Below are 12286 nucleotides of genomic sequence, written 5' to 3'. Positions count from 1 at the left end.
TCTTTCCCTAGTTATTCTCTTGATCTTTATATATATATTTTCTTAAAAGCCCTTTGGGTTTTTCTTTATTCTACCCACAAATGCTTTCACTTGCATTCTCTTAGCTTCCCTAATTTCCTTTTTAAGTTCCCCTCTGCACTTTTTATACTCCTCTAGGGACTCTGCCATATTGAGCCCTCGATATCTGCCATAAGCTTCTCTTTTTTTCTTAATCCTAAACTTTATGCCCCTTGACATCCAGGATTCTCCAGACTTGGTCCGCCCCTTTGTCTTTACAGGAACATACTTGCCCTGTACTCTTGCTATTTCCTCTTTGAATGCCTCCCAGTACTCTGACACAGTTTTATCTGCAAGTAGCTGCTCCCAGTCCCTTTGGGCCAAATAGTTTCACATTTTAGTAAAATTAGCATTTCCCCAGTTTAGAACTTTTATTCATGACCCAACCTTATCCTTTTCCATAAGTATCCTAAATCTAACTGAGTTATGGTCACAATCTCCAAAATGCTTCCCTACTGATGCGCTTTGCACCTGCCCGGGCTCATTTCTGAATATTAGGTCCAGAACTGCCCCCTCCCTTGTTGGGCTTTCTACGTACTGGCTAAAAAAGTTCTCCTGGATGTATATTACGAATTTTGCTCCCTCTCTACCTTGCACACTAAAACTATTCCAGTTAATGTTTGGGCAGTTAAAATCCCCTACTGTTACTGCCTTATTTTTCTTACACTTCTCTGGAATTTGATTACACATTTGATCCTCTTTCTCTCCCTGACTGTTTGGGGGCCTATAGTACACACCCAACAGCGTGTTTGCCCATTTTGTGTTTTTTACTTCTACTCATATGGCCTCATTTGATGGTTCTTCCAAGCTATCATTCCTCCTCACTGCTATAACTGATTCCTTGATCAATATTGTGACCCCCACCTTCTCTTCTATCCCCTTCTCTATCTCATCTGAATTCCCTATAACCAGGAATGTTGAGCTGCCAATCCTGTCCTTTTAGTCAAGTCTCAGTCATAGCTATGATATCATACTCCCATGTGCCTATCTGTGCCCTCAGCTTGTCTGTCTTATTCCTCAGGCTCCTTGCATTAAAATATATTCCATTTAGTCTTGCTAAACTTACTTCTTTCTTTTCTAGCCTATGTTTCCTCTGCCCTCCAGACTCACTTACTAGCGTTTTAACTTTTAATTCCATCTCAGTTTCTCTCCCCTCTGAACTACTTTTCAGGACTCCTTCCCCCTGCCAAGTTAGTTTAACAACATTAGCAACAACATTAGCAAACCCCCTTGCGAGGATGTTGGTCCCGTTCCTGTTCAGATGTAACCTGTCCAACTTGTACAGGCCCCACCTCCCCCAGGAACTGTCCCAATGCCCCAGGAATCTAAAGCCCTCCCTCCTGCACCATCTCTCCAGCCACGCATTCATCTCCTCTATCCTACTGTTCCTATGCTCACTACTGCGTGACACTAGGAGTAATCCAGAGATTACTACCTTTGAAGTCCTGCTTTTCAATTTCATACCTAACTCCCTAAAGTTTGCTGGCAGAACCTCATTTCTGTTTATTTCTATGTCATTGCTCCCAACATGGGCCACGACCTTTGTCTATTCACTCTCCCCCTTCAGAATGCCCTGCAGCCGTTCCATGACATACTTGACCCTGGCACGCGGGTTGCAACATACCATTTTGGAGTCACGTCTACGGCTGCAGAAGCGCCTGTCTGCTCCCCTCACTAATGAATCCCCTACATTATTGCCCTTCCACATTTCTTTCTCCCCTCACCCCTAGCAGCTGAACTACCCAGAGTGCCATGGCCTTGGCTCTGGTTGGCCTCCACAGAAGAACCGTCACTTTCGCAATTTTCCAAGGCCGAGAAATGGTTTGCAAGTGAGTTGCACTGGGGATATTTCCTCACTACCTGCCTGGTCCCCTTCTTCTGTCTGGTGGTCACCCATTCCCTCTCTGCTTGCACTTCCTTAAGCTGCGGGGTGACCAGGTCCTGAAACGTGCTATCCACGAACCTCTCAGCCTCGTGAATGCACCATAGTGCCCCCAGCTGCCGCTCAAGCTCCAAAACCCGTAGCTCGAGTTGCTCCAGTCGGGGGCACCTCCTGCACACATGGTCATCCAGACCGCCAAGAGCGTCTAGGATTTCCCACATAGCGCAGGATGTGCAAATCATGGGACCGACCTCCCCAGACTCATCTTAACTAAATAGAATATGGACGCTTGCTTTTATTTTACCCTTACTCCTACTTGAGTATAGACTAGATGCTAGATCCTCAGATAGACTAGGTGCTGCTGAGTGCCTGTCCCAGGGCCCTCCTCTCGCACTCTCCTTTAGTTGCTGCTGACTGCCTGTCCCAGGGTCCTTCTCTTGCACTCTCCTCTAGGTGTTGCTGACTGCCTGTCCCAGCGTCCTCCTCTCATACTCTGCTCTAGATGCTGCTGACTGCTTGTCCCAGGGTCCTCTTCTCGCACTCTCCTCACCAGGGTGGTGCACCCTGGTATTCCTCTCTAATATTTTCTCTTGGTTCCCACACCCCTGCCGACTTAGTTTAAAGCCCTCCCAACAGCACTAGCAAAATGCCCAAGGAACTCAGTCCCAGCTCTGTTCAGGTGCAACCCGTCCGGCTTGTACAGGTGCCATCTCCCCCAGAGCCAGTCCCAATGCCCCAGGAATCTAAAGCTCTCCCTCCTGTACCATCTTGCCAGCCATGCATTCATATGCCTAATCCTCTTATTTCTGTACTCACTAGCACATGGCACTGGGAGTAATCTGGAGATTACTATATTTGAGGTCCTGCTTGCTAATTTTCTACCTAGTTCCCTAAATTCTGATTGCAAGACCACATCCCCCTTCCTACCTAAGTCATACCAATGGGGATCACGACCTCTGGCTGTTCACCCTTCCCCAGAAAAATGTTCTGCAGCTCTCTGTGACATCCTTGAACTGGCACCAGGGAGGTAACATACCATCCTGGAGTCACTTCTATGGCCACAGAAACGCCTGTCTGCTCCCCTAACCAATGAATCCCATATCACTATTCCTCTTTCTTTCTTCTTCCTCCTCACCTGCACAGCTGAGTTGCTCGTGGTGCCACAAACCTGGCTCTGACTGCACTCCTCTGAAGAACCAGTGCCCTCACCAGCCTCCAAAACTGAAAACCAATTTGTGAGCGGGACCCCAGGGGACTCCTGCACTACCTGCCTACTTCTCTTGGACTGCCAGGTGGTCACCCATTCCCTCTCTGTCTCCAGGCCCTTAAGCTGCTGTGTGACCACCTCTCTGGATGTGCTATCCATGTAGATTTCAGCCTCGCGGATGTGCCACAGTGACACCAGCCACTGCTCGAGCTCTGAAACCCAGTGCTCAAGTTTCTGCAGCTGGCAGCACTTCCTGCACATGTGGTCGTCTAGGACACCAGTAGTATCCATGACTTTGCACATATTACAGGACGTGCATTCCACTCGACTGAGCTGCCCTGCCCGGTCTTAACTCTACTTCTCTTAGGTTAACTTTATTCTACTTTTGATTATTTATGTTACTTTCTTATATTGGCCCTAAATTTCCCTTATTCCTGGTGCTTCTCAGTTAAATCCAAGTATAGGTACATGTTTAAAAATATTACACTTTTCTAATTTACTCACCAGATCCTACTTACCAAGGCTGCTGCTCTTCTTTCTGAAGAAAGTTAGAAAAGGAAAGAGCACCTCCTCCCTTCTCACTGAACTCCCTCAGTCATTTCTGCTCTTGAACTCTTGCCACTTCTCATGCTATTTTTATAGCTCCTCTGCTCTCCTCTGGGTGCTGCTGACTGCCTGTCCCAGGGTCCTCCTCTCACACTCTCCTCTAGGTGCTGCTGACTGCCTGGTTCGGGGTCCTTCTCTCACACTCTCATCTGTAACTAGTTTACTAAAATGATTGTAGAAAATAATGTTTTATAAATTACATAAATATTTAATTTGTGTTACTTTAAAGTTACTTCCCTTTTAGGTTCTCTATCTTTGTACATTAGTTTCCCCAGGTAAGCATTTGGGCTCCAGCCATATGTTTGGTCTCTACAAGTAACTTATGAGTTTTCTTGAGCCACACAAAAATACAGATTCAATCAGAAACTGAAAGACTGTTGCCTATGAAATAGTGTGTGAAACTATCTACATAAGTAAAACAAAATACATGGTAAAGAATAGACCTTCTGTGCATACATGACTTTTGGAAACGTTTTTGATGTATTTTGACTTGGACTAGTGCCATTTCTGCATTATTGCATGCACAATTGTTTTTATTTTCTGCTGTTTCAGGCTAATTTTTTTGCCATACAGGATTCCTGTTTTAGAGACCTCCAGTCATAACATGGTTGCTGCCACTGGCTGCAATTTTACCCCCAACCACCTTGCTCAGCACAACCATTTCATTAGGCCTTCAAGCACTTTCATGGATTTGGAGGAGTTCATGCAAAGTGGGGAGAGGTGTTAATGCTGGTTTCTTCACCAGGTGCTGCTCTCTGATTCATAGGTAACTGAACTGCCAACTGCTAATAGTATTGCTTCTCTTTTGATGATTGCGGGCATCTCCTTGAAAAACATACAAACATGAAAAATGTCAGGAGAGGGTCAACTGGTCCATTGAGCCTGCCAATCCCAACATGGTGTAACTTCTAGTCAGCATCAAGGCTCCCCATACCCTACACAATCATGTAATCTCCTACAAAAGGTGCAAAAAAAAACTAGGAAAAAGCTCTGAACAATTCCTCTCCAACCCCTGAAGATGATCAAGCATCTCCAATAGACCCAAGTGACTAGGTGACAAACACCCCCACTCCTACAAATAAATTTAGCTGTCTTCTACGTAGAGGTAATTTACCTATCTTAGAAACTCACCCAGTTTCCTTTGAGTGTTTGAAGTGAATCGGCACTTGCCTGCAACTTATTACAGAGGTTGACAACGTCGCAAAATAAATACTTCCTAGCATCTAAACTAGTTCTATGCTTTTGTAACTTACACTTATTTTCCCCAGTCCTCCCTAACCCATCTGGATCAAATAGTCTATCCACTAAAGTTGAGACTCACACTTTATTATTTTGTATAACTCACTTATAGCTCTTCAAACTCTATGCTTTTTCAAAGCAGAAAGTCCCATCTTCCTAAGCCAGCACCAGTAACCAAGGGCCCTTAAACTACATATCAGTTTAGTGCCTTTCCTCTAAACCTTTTCCACATCCTTTATATCGCCCAGCATGTGACGGAACTAAATCGTGACACAAGGCTCTTATACAAAGAATGCGTTGTGCTTCTGTTTGTATACCTAATTTTTAAACCTTGACAGTCTATTCTACATTAGTCTCACTGTACTGATCAGGAACCATCAATGAATTATGCAAACAAAAATGGATGCTTTCAGCATGAAGATGTAATATGACTCACACTCCAATCAATGATCAGCCCACATTTTATATGATATTAAAAGATGACTACAGAGCATGCAAGATGTTTAAGGAGCCATAGCAATCTGGTGATAAAACATGCAGCAGTTGTATGAGGTAAGGAAACCTGTTCCTCTGGCAATCGAGAAGCTGCAGCTGCAGCTAAACGGACAAGAAGGGATGTGGTCCCTGCATTGAAGGCTACATTGCTGATATGACAAAACATTGTGGCCTCAGTGCTTGGTCCATGCATGTACATGCATCTTTTTTCCTTTGAGTGGGCCCATTTTAACCGACCCAAACTCAACAATTCTCCTCAGTCCCAGAAAGGCCACCAGTCTCTGCTCTACTTAATCCACAGTGCATCCAGACTTCCACATTGAAGGGAGCAATTCTATTATTTGCTCCAGACATCTTCTTTACAACAGTCTCCCAGAACACTTGGGATCAATGAAAATTGAGCAGCAACTGTTTAAGAGCAAAGACAGCCCTTTAAGAGCTGCCACGCAGTCCGCAATCTCCTGACTCCATCTGCTACCAGAGTGCTCCCTGCGCACAATAAGAAACATGCAGGAAGCATGCTTAAAGATGTAAATTAGGTGAATTTGCCAAATCTGATTGACTCAGCAGATGAGTCTGCAGCATAGGAGGGTATATCAGCACTGCAATTTTGCCTTAATTGGGAATAGGCCCTCATATCTCTTTCCGCTGGGTACTCTGGTATGACTATTGACTTTAGCAACTTTAGACCTTTTTATGTGTCCCCGATTAATCTGTTGCTTTCTTCTGTGTTTCATGGCTTTGCCTCAGATTTTGAGTTTTTCCCCCATGTTCCTTCCTTGTCCTATTCGGACCTTACTTAGTTATTTGTGTGTCTCTTTGATCTTTTGATGCATTTCTTTGATGCATTTCAGTCCTTACTATGACAATATCACCTGCCAGTTTTTTGCTTATATCCATCTTTTTAAAAAGCAGTTCATAGCTATTAAATCCATTAACTGCTTTCTTGTGAAAAAGGGAAACATAACTGACCCCATCCCTGCCGCATATTTGCACCACAAACTTTGATCCCTCATTACCAATCCCATCCTTCTTCATATCAATTGCCTGGGGATGAATCAGACCATTTGCAACCTTGGCGTCCTACTTGACCACAAGATGAGTTTCTAACTCAATAGTCACCACATCCTTAAGATTGCCTCTTTATCATTGCCTGTCTCCACCCCTGCCACTGAAACCTTCATCCATGATGGATTGTATCCCAGGCTGTTAAAGGAAGCCAGGAAGGAAATAGTGGATGCTCTGAGGATCATTTTCCAATCCTCACTAGATACCAGCAAGGTACCAGAGGATTGGAGGTCTACAAACATTGTACCATTATTTAAAAAGCATATGACAAATAGGCCAAATAATTATAGGCCAGTCAGTCTAACTTTGGTGGTGGGCAAATTATTAGAATCAATTCTAAGAGACAGGATAAACTGTCACTTAGAAAGGGCCGGATTAATCAGGGATAGTCAGCATGGTTTTGTTAGGGAAGGTCGTGTCTTACTAATTTAATCAAATTTTTGAGGAAGTGGCAAGGAGGATTGATGGGGGTAGTGTAGTGGATGTTGTCTACATGGATTTCAGTAAGGCATTTGACAAGGTCCCACATGGCAGACTGGTCAGAAAAGTAAAAGCCCATGAGATACAGAGGAATGTGGCAAGTTGGATCCAAAATTGGCTCAGTGACAGGAAACAAAGGATAATGGTTGATGGATGTTTTTGCAAATGGAAAGCTGTTTCCAGTGGCGTTCCACAGGGCTCAGTTTTGGGGCCCTTGTTGTTTGTTGTATATATTAATGATTTGGTCTTAAATGTGGGTGGCATGATTGGGGAATTTGCAGAAGACATAAAAATTGGCCATATATTTGATAGTGAAATGGACAGCTTTTGTCTCCAGAATTGTATCAATGGTTTGGTTGAGTGGGCAGAAAAATGGCAGATGGAATTCAATCCAGAGAAGTGTGAGGTAATGCATTTGGGGAGGGCAAACAAAGCTAGGGAATACTCAATAAATGGGAGGATATTGGGAGGAAAAGAGGAAGTGAGAGGCCTTGGAGTGCATGTTCACAGGTCCCTGAAGGTGGCAGGACAGGTGGATAAGGTGGTAAAGAATGCATATGGAATGCTTTCCTTTACTTGATGAGATATAGAATACAAAAGCAGAGATGTAATGAAGGAGCTATATAAAATGCTGGTTAGGCCACAGCTGGAATTTTGTGTACAGTTCTGGATGTCACATTATAGGAAGGACATAATTACTCTGGAGAGAGTGTACAGAGGAGATTTACAAGAATGTTGCCAGGGCTTGAAAATTACAGCTATGAGGAGATATTGGATAGGCTGGGGTTGTATTCCTTTGAATTGAGGAGGCTGGGGCGTGATCTGATTGAGGTGTACAAGATTATGAGGGACCTAGATAGAGTTGACAGGGATGCCATGTTTCTCCAGCAGAGAGGTCAATTTAAAGTGCACAGATTTAAAGTGATTGGTAGGATTAGAGGAGACATGAGGAAAAACTTCTTCACCCAGAGGGTGGTGGATGTTTGGAAGTCGCTGCTTAGTTTGGTGGTGGAGGCAGATACCCTTAACTCATTTAAAAGGCACATGGATCTGTGCCTAAAGTGCTGTAACCCGTAGGCTACGGACCAGGTGCTGGAAAGTGGGATTAGAATGGGAAGCTAGTTTTTTATTTTTTATTTTTCGGCCGGCGCAGACATGATGGGCTAAATGGTCTCTTCCTGCACCATAACGTTTCTATGGTTCAATGCCTTTGTTATTTGTGGACTCTACTATTCCAATACCCTCCTGGCCGCCTCTCATCTTGCATCCTCCATAAACTTCAGCTCATACGAAAGGTTGTTGCCCACATCCTCACTTGCACCAAGTGTCATTCATTCATTACCCCTGTGTTTGCTGACCTAAATTGACTCCCAGTTCAACGAGGCCTCAATTTTAAAATTCTCATCGGTGTTTTTAAATTTCTAGATAGCCTTGCCCCTCCTTATCTCTGTAATCTTCTCCAGTCCTGCAACCCTCTGAAATGTCTACTCTCTTCCAATTCTGGCCTCTTCACAGAATCTTTAAAGTGCAGAAGGAGGCTACTCGGCCCATCGAGTCTGCACTGGCTCTCTGAAAGAGCATTCTACCAAGTCCCACTCCACTGTCTTATCCCCGTAACTCTGCACATTCTTTTCAAATAGCAATCCAACTTCCTTTTGAATACTTTGATCGAACCTGCCTCCACCACCCTCTCAGGAAGTTCGTTCCAGATCCAACCGCCCTCTGGGTGAAAACATTTTTCCTCATGTCACTTTTACTCCCTTTGCCAATTATTTTGAATCTGTGCCCTCTAGTTCTTAATTCTCTCTTGAATAGGAACACTATTTACCCTGTTCATACCCCTCAGAATCTTGAATACCTCTATCAAATCTCATCTCAGCCTTCCTTTCTCCAAGGAAAACAATCCCAACCTCTGTAATCTATCCTCATAGCTACAGTTCTTTATTCCTGGAATCATTCTTGTGAATCTCCTCTGTACTCTTTCCAATGCCTTCACACCCCTCCTCAAGTATGGCACACAGAACTGGATGCAGTACTCCAGATGAGGCCTAACTAGTGTCTTATTCAAGTTCAACATGGTTGACCTCTTTACTCTTGCCCTCAATGCTGCTATTAATAAAGCCTTAGGTAATATATGCTTTACTAACTGCTCTCTCTACATGCCCTGCCATCTTCAATGATTTATGCACAAATAGATCTATGCACAGAGGTCCCTCTGTTCCTGCACCTCCTTTAACATAGAAACATAGAAAATAGGAGCAGGAGTAGGCCAATCAGCCCTTTGAGCCTGCTCCGCCATTCATTATGATCATGGCTGATCATCCAATTCAATAGCCTGCCTCTGCTTTCTCCCCATATCCTTTGATCCCTTTCACCCCAAGAGCTATATCTAACTCCTTCTTGAAAACATACAATGTTTTGGCCTCAACTACTTTCTGTGGTAGTGAATTCCACAGGCTCACCACTCTCTGGGTGAAGAAATTTCTCCTCATCTCAGTCCTAAATGGTCTACCCCGTATCCTCAGACTGTGACTCCTGGTTCTGGACTCCCCCACCATCGGGAACATCCTTCCTGCATCTACCCTATCTAATCCTGTTAGAATTTTATAGGTTTCTATGAGATCCCCCCTCATTCTTCTGGTCTCCAGCGAATATTATCCTAACTGGCTCAATCTCTCCTCATATGTCAGTCTCCCCATCCCAGGAATCAGTCTGGTAAACCTTCACTGCACTCCCTCTATAACAAGAACATCCTTCCTCAGATAAGGAGACCAAAACTGCACACAATATTCCAGGTGTGGTCTCACCAAGGCCCTGTATAATTGCAGCAAGACATCCCTGCTCCTGTACTCGAATCCTCTCGCTATGAAGGCCAACATACCATTCGCCTTCTTTACCGCCTGCTGCACCTGCATGCTTACCGTCAGCGACTGTGTACGGGGACACCCAGGTCTAGTTGCACATTCCCCTCTCTCAATTTATAGCCATTCAGATAATAATCTGCTTTCCTGTTTTTGCTACCAAAGTGGATAACCTCACATTTATTCACATTATACTGCATCTGCCATGCATTTGCCCACTCATTCAGCTTGTCCAAATCACACTGAAGCATCTCTGCATCCTCCTCACACCTCACCCTCCCACCCAGCTTTGTGTCATCTGCAAATTTGGAGATATTACATTTAGTTCCCTCATCCAAAACATTAATATATATTGTGAATAGCTGGGGTCCCAGCACCGATCCCTGTGGTACCCCACTAGTCACTGCCTGCCATTTGGAAAAAGACCTGTTTATTCCTACTCTTTGTTTCCTGTCTGCCAACCAGTTTTCTATCCATCTCAATACACTACCCCCAATCCCATGTGCTTTAATTTTACTTGCCAATCTCTTATGTGGGACTTTGCCGAAAGCCTTCTGAAAGTCCAAATAAACCACATTCACTGGCTCCCCCTCATCAACTCTACTAGTTACATCCTCGAAAAATTCCATTGGATTTGTCAAGCATGATTTCCCTTCTGTAAATCCATGCTGACGCTGTCCGATTCTACCACTATTTTCCAAGTGCTAAGCCTTTTATAATGGACCCTAAATTTTCCCCACTACCGACGTCAGGCTGACTGGTCTATAATTCCCTGTTTTCTCTCTTCCTCCCTTTTTAAGTAGTGGGGTTACATTAGCTACCCTCCAATCTGTAAGAACTGTTCCAGAGCCTATAGAATCTCGGAAGATGACCACCAATGCATCCACTATTTCTAGGGCCACTTCCTTAAGTACTCTGGGATGTAGATTATCAGGCCCTGGGGATTTATTGGCCTTCAATCCCATCAATTTCCCCAACACCATTTCCCTGCTAATACTGATTTCTTTCAGTTCCTCCCTCTCACTAAACCCTGTGTTCCTAACATTTCTGGCATGTTATTTGTGTTCTCCTTTGTGAAGACAGGACCAAAGCATGTATTTAGTTGGTCAGCCAATTCTTTGTTCCCCATTATAAATTCCCCTGTTTCTGACTGTAAGGGACCTATATTTGTCTTCACCAATATTTTTCTCTTCATATGCCAATAGTAACTTTTACAGTCAGTTTTTATGTTCCTCGCAAGCTTACTCTCGTATTCTATTTTTGCCTTCTTAATCAATCCCTTGGTCCGCCTTTGCTGAACTCTAAAGTGTTCCCAATCCTCAGGTCTGTTGTTTTTTCCGTCTAATTTGTATGCCTCTTCCTTGGATCTAATACTATCTTTAATTTCCCTTGTAAGCCATGGCTTGGCCACCTTTCCTGTTTTACTTTTGCGCCAGACAGGAATAAACAATTGTTGCAGTTCACCCATGTGGTCTTTGAATGTTTGCCATTGCCTATCCACCGTCATCCCTTTAAGTAACGTTTCCCAATCCATCATAGCCAACTCGCGCCTTATACCATCGTAGTGTCCTTTATTAAGATTCAGGACCCTAGTCTCAGAATCAACTACGTCACCTTTCATTTTGATGAAGAATTCTATCATATTATGGTCGTTCATCCCCAAGGGGCCTCGCACAACTAGATTGCCAATTATTCCTTTCTCATTACACAATACACAGTCTAGGATGGCCTGTTCTCTAGTTGGTTCCTCAATGTATTGGTCCAGAAAATCATCCCGTATACACTCCAGGAATTCCTCATCTGTGGTATTGTTACTAATTTGATTTGCCCAATCTATATGCAGATTAAAGTCACCCATAATTACAGATGTTCCTTTATTGCATGCAATAATTTCCTGTTTAATGCCATTCCCAACATCACCACTATAGTTTTCGGGTCTATATACAACCCCCACTAACGTTTTTTACCCCTTAGTGTTTCTCAGTTCGACCCATACAGATTCCACATCATTGGAGCCAATATCTTTCCTCACTATTGTGTTAATTTCCTCTTTAACCAGCAATGCAACTCCACCGCCTTTTCCTTTTTGTCTGTCCTTCCTAACTACTGAATACCCCTGGATGTTCAGTTCCCATCCCTGGTCACCCTGCAATCATGTCTCCGTAATCCCGACTATATCATACCTGTTTACATCCATTTGCACGGTTAATTCATCCACTTTATTGCGAATGCTCCTTGCGTTAAGGCACAAAGCCTTGTCTTTTTAACATTACTTGTCCTGTTCCCACATATTTTTCACTGAGGCCCTGTTTGATTCTTGCCCTTGATTTCTCTGCCTATCACCTTTCTTATTCCCCTTTCTGTCTTTTGTTCTTGTCCTTGATTCCCTCT

This window comes from Cetorhinus maximus, chromosome 10 (assembly GCF_964194155.1).
Source record: "Cetorhinus maximus chromosome 10, sCetMax3.hap1.1, whole genome shotgun sequence".
In the NCBI taxonomy this organism is placed as follows: Eukaryota; Metazoa; Chordata; class Chondrichthyes; order Lamniformes; family Cetorhinidae; genus Cetorhinus; species Cetorhinus maximus.
This window is presented reverse-complemented; position numbering follows the sequence as displayed.